The sequence below is a fragment of the Eptatretus burgeri genome, chromosome 7 (genome assembly GCF_056783735.1).
Source record: "Eptatretus burgeri isolate ZD-2024b chromosome 7, Ebu_testis_v1, whole genome shotgun sequence".
Lineage (NCBI taxonomy): Eukaryota > Metazoa > Chordata > Myxini > Myxiniformes > Myxinidae > Eptatretus > Eptatretus burgeri.
The window spans coordinates 81533944-81539624 of record NC_140967.1 but is presented as its reverse complement, the minus strand read 5'-3'; positions in this window follow the sequence as shown (position 1 = coordinate 81539624).

Here is a 5681-nt window from a genome sequence, read left to right as displayed (position 1 = left end):
CTGTCCTGTCTGTGTCTGTTTGTGGTGAGGATGTTGAGGTCGTGGAGAGATTCACTTACCTTGGCAGTGATATTCATGTCTCTGCTGGCTGCGAGTCAGAGGTCAATAGACGTCTGGGTCGGGCCTGGGGAGTCATGGATTCACTGGGTGTGGCGCTGCCGGTACCTGTGCGGGAGGACGAAAGTCCGAGTCTTCAGGTCCTTGGTACTTCCAGTCTTGCTCTATGGGTGCGAGACTTGGACTCTGACCAAGGATCTGAGACGGAGACTTAATTCCTTTGGTACCAGGTCTCTTCGGAGAATCCTTGGCTATCGCTGGTCGGATTTTGTGTCCAACGAGCGGTTGCTGAGAGAGACTCGGATGAGATTTGTTACCTGCATAGTCCGTGAGCGTCAGTTGCGGCTGTATGGACATGTGGCTCGTTTTCCTGACTCTGATCCTGCTCACCAGATTCTCTCAGCGAGGGAGTCTCATGAGTGGAGGAGGCCAGTGGGTCGACCACGTGCCTCATGTTTGCAACAGGTTGACCATCATCTCAAGGAGATGGGGATGGGCCTGGCATCTGCCTGGGGGATGGCCAGACGGAGGCCCCTGGAGTACCGGCGGAAAGTGGACGCAGCGACGTGCTGTTCTGGCACATGCTCCCATACCTGACCTGACCTGATCTTCACTATTATTTTGAGGGGGGCCACTTTTGCCGATGAGACATCAGTGTGAGAGCCGCCACACCGCCGGCAGGACTCCAAAATGGCTGCTATTAGGCCCCACCTCCACGTCTCTCTTTTTCGTTGTGGTTACTGGACTGTAAGCATATTTGTTTGTACACTGCCATCGACTGATGTTGTGATGTTACTTTTATGCTTCGCATTGTTACGCTCATTTGAAACCATTGGATCAATTTGATAGCATTTATGGCAGATTATGATGGGCTGTTTTCACATCGTGTATTATCGGCCACGTGTCAGGGGCCGCACTTTAGGCCACCAAGGGCCGCCAAGAACAGGGATGTAATGTTTTAAAAAAAAAAGCTTAAATTCATTCATCAAGGATTGGGGGGTGGGGGTGGTTGAGGGGTCGGTGTGCATAAGGGGATGAGAACTGGGACAGGTACAGTGTGTTATATATTAAATAAAGCTCGGATTAAAAACAAAACAAAATGTATTTTGTGGTTTTGGGGGTGGAGAACATGGTTGTCGGGTGAGCAATTAACAAACAGACAAGAGATTCACCTTTTGATGAGACCTTCACACCCATCACAATCACTACACAGGAATCGATCACCAATTCCTTCCTCAGCTACCTGCAAATCCTGCCCAATATCCCTGTACCCCTCTATTTCCAATACTTCTCGGTACCTATAAAACTCAAATTCAAGCCTATCTTCTGTTTCAGCTGCTACTACCTTTCCAGGGAGACCATTCCATGCATTACCGACTCTCTAATCGAAAGACCCCTACCTTACTACCATCTTAACTCTCTCATCTTCTTTACTATGGCCACTGAATAAATCATTGTCATGTCTGCTAAAAGACTCTTCTTCACTTATTTTGTCGATACCCTTCATTATCTTAAACATCTCAATCAAATCCCCTTGTAATCACCCCCTTTCTAATGTACTTATAAAGTCCTGTGTCCTTCAGTCGCTCCTCATAGCTCAGTCGAACACTCTAACTCGCCCAAGAATCAATTGAGTAGCTCTATGCTCTACGCTCTCTATGGCAGGTATATAGTCCTTCCCCCCTGATGTGCTCACCAAACTGTACACAATATTCCAGATGAGGCCTCACTAAATTCCTGTAGTGTGAACACTACCTATTTTGATGAGCCACAACTCTAAGACTGCTCCCTGCATTATGAAATCCTTATTTTAACTTACCTGGAATTTAAATGCCAGATAAGGTATTGTCATCATGCACTGTGAATCCGCGTCTCCTATTTCTACTTGACCGGCCAAACTGCTGGGCTGATCCTGTTGAAATTTTGCAGCAACGTTCCGCTCCTGCCTGGTAACAGAGATTGCAAAGCTCGTTTCAGTCCCGTGACTTTAAGTCGGTCAAAATGGCTGACTTCGTAAATTTCTTCAAAAATCTTCTTCTCCAGACCCACCAGTCAGAATGCTACCAAATTTGGATTTCAATATATAGGCCAGGGTAGGGATGTTGAATTGCAGAGGTCATGCCGATCACGTGACCGGAAGTGTCGAAATGGCCGACTTAGTCAATTTTTGGAAAAAATCACAAATTCCTTCAAAAATCTTCTCTCGATCCACCAGTCAGAATGTGACCAAATTTGGGTTACAATATTAGGACAGGGTCCTGATGTTAAATTGCGGAGGTCATGCCGATCACATGACCAGGAGCTTGTCAAAATGGCAGACTTCATAACTTTTTGGGAAAATCTCGTAAATTATTTTTTTAAAATCTTGCTCTCCACACCTACCAGGCAGAATGCTACCAAATTTAGGTCTAACAACATTCGACCAGGGCCCAGATGAGCTACAGGTCCAGTCGTCCTATTTTTATTACCTCCAGCACATTACATTTCTTCGTGTAAAACTGAATTTTCCAATCTTTTCCCCAATCTATGAAAGTATCCAGACTTTCCTGAAACTGATCACCACCCTCTCTCTGCTGTGTCTACCTTACCTCCAAGCTTTGTGTCATCGGCACATTTAGAAAGCGACTCTTCACCACACTATCCAAATCGTTGATGTCATCATTAAATTATGAATAGTAATGGTCCAAGTATTGATCTCCAAGATACCCCAATACTTACATCCTCCTCGCAAGACATCCTCCACTCATAGCCACTCCTTGCTTCCTATCACTATTAAAACAGTTTCCAATCCAGTTTGGTAACCAAGCAGCCACTTCACAAACCCTCACCTTCGCTAACAATTCTTGTGTCAACATCTTTTATGTGAGGGATCTTTGGGTGGGTCCCGGGAGATCGGTCGGCCATCTCCGTGCGAGCCTGTATGAGCAGAATTGACCTGAGCTAATTAACAACTACTACTACAACAACAACAACAACAACCTCCTATGTGATACCTTATGAAATGTCTTCTGAAAGTCTAGATACACTTCATCCACTGCACTTCCCTCATCTCTCATCCCCCATCTTCCCCCCCCCCCACTTATTCCAGTCAGAAACTGCTTCAGAGACTTCCAATAAATTTGTTAAACATGACATCCCTTTCAGAAATCCATGTTAACTTCCAGTACCTTTGAATCGTTTTCCATCTGATCCTTCATTCGCATCTCCCACACCATCCCCACAACTGAAGTCAAACTAATATGTCTATAGTTCCCCAATTCTTGTCTTGAGTCTGGAACCTTTTTTTTAAATAACGGTGTTACATTTGCTCTCCTCCTATTATCTGGTACCTGTTCTGACTCCAATGAGCTTTTAAAACTATCGATTTACATCGCACTTATCTGCTCCGTGACCTCCCTCAATATGCATGGATTCACGTTATCTGTCCCAGAGCTTTATCCTCTCCAAGTTTAGCTTTCCTAGCTGCTCCTTATCTTCCTCCATTCTTACTTGGAACTCCTCTAAAAGCCCTTCCTCATCCCCTAGATTGATTCTCTCAGCTATTTGTAATGCCCCTGACTGTCCTGTTGTCAATGTTGAAGCAAAACCACTCTTCGATAAGACTGCCATCTCAGCCGAATGGGCCCACACTTGGCCAAACCTGTTCTTTTACCCCTTATGTGCATTACTTAAACAATTCCTTGCTTTTATTTTTATAATATTCTTGGCCATATCCTCTTTTGCCTTGCCGACTTGTTTTATTAACTAGGCTCTGTTTTTTTTCTTGTACAATTGCTGATATTAATACGAATCCAGTCCCGTTATTTTGTCCCTAATAAATGGCTTCTGCCTCGATAAAGCTCTTCACAGAGCATCGGTGCTGCCAAAGTGGTTCCTGGGCAAGGCTTTTGCTGGGTAGTTTGCCATGCTTTCGCAGCAGTCAATCAGGGTATGGGTTTGTAATTGTACAGGGTGCCGGCGATAGCTTACCGACATTTCACAAAAGCCACCGTGGGTTCTAAAACACCCACCGACGACAAGTGCCAGCAATCATGTCCTCCAGATTAACATCCTTCTAATGCACAGCACTATTGCCTTCTAAAACATGAGGGTGATTGTTTATAGCTGGGTCGAGATTCAAACCCAGGCCAGACAGCTTAAAGCTGAATGTACACACATCTAAGCTATCCTGTCAGCACATCATTGCTTCCACCACCGGAAGTGGACGGAGGCCATGTTTTCATGTCTCTCTGTCTGTCTGTGAACAGGATGTCTCAAAAAGTTGTGGACGGATTCAGCCGAAACTTGGCGGAGAGGTTTAGTGTTTGATGTGGACGAATTGATTACATTTTGGTGAAGATCCGGATCCGGTTAGTGGAATTTTGAAAGTGATTCTTCACCATTAAGAGATGGGACCAAAAAGTATGTATAGCATGATATCTCAAAAAGTTCTGGACGGATAATGACAAAACATGGTGGATGAGTTGTTTCAGTGACGAGAGCAAACCGATACGATTTTGGTTCGGGTCCAGATCCAGCCTATCATTGGCACACAAAACGTAAGCTGTTCACCTGGCGGAGGTATGTGCTCTACCGAGTGCCGTTCTACTTTAATTCTTCATAATTAAACGCACTCTATTACAGGGGTAATTGTGTATTAAGCGATGGAAATGTATTGGAGTGAAAAGGTGTGTCCGAAAACAAAGCGGGTGGGGTGGGGAGGGGGTGGTTAACACCCATAAGCACACCTGCATGATGCTTTCCACTGTCTGCCTTCCAGCAGTCGGTTACCATCTATAATATTATGATTATGTACAGTACTAATGCAAAAATAGCAGTTGGTATTTGATACACTTCTTGAAATTGGAATACAATCATAGAGTTGAGCATGGCAGCTGAAAGCAACATGAGGGTTTATTCAAATGTGATTTATAAACAAACTTTTGAAGTGGTTTTCTATTTCAGGTTATGATTTTTGTACATTGCTCCTTCCCAATATCTCGGTGATTCATGACATCACTGCCGTGGCGCCGAAGGGAGTACTCAGTTTTCACTCGGTTCCTTTTTTTGTTTGTTCGGGTGATATCTCAGCCATCCTTTGAGCTCGGGAGCTGAAATTTAGGGACAGAAGTGAAGATGTCCTTTGGCAAATAAGGTTATTTTTTAATTTTTTTATTAATCAATCAATCAATTAATTAATTATTATCGATTTAATTACTGATTTATTTCTCATCCTTTCAATATCTCGGGCACCTTTTGAGCTCGGAAACTCAAATTTGGACACGACGGTGAACAAGTGATTTGGCTATTAAGGGTATTTTTTCATTTATGGATTAATCAATTAAGAGATGAATTATTCATTTTTCAATTAATTACTTAATTTTCAAAAAGTTACAGATTCAGATGAAACGGTGTTGGTTGAGGTATGATGCTATTAGCCAATTGATTAAGAAATTAGTTATCTTATGATTATTATTTATTTATTTTAATAACACAATTAATCAATCCATTATTGTACACCGTTCCCTCCCAATTCCTTCTCCATGTGCTGCACGGTGGCATCACCATGTGCCAAAGGTGCTGCGGCAATGTCGTGCTGGAGGATTTGTTATTTATTTATTTATTTATTTATTTATTTGGCATGG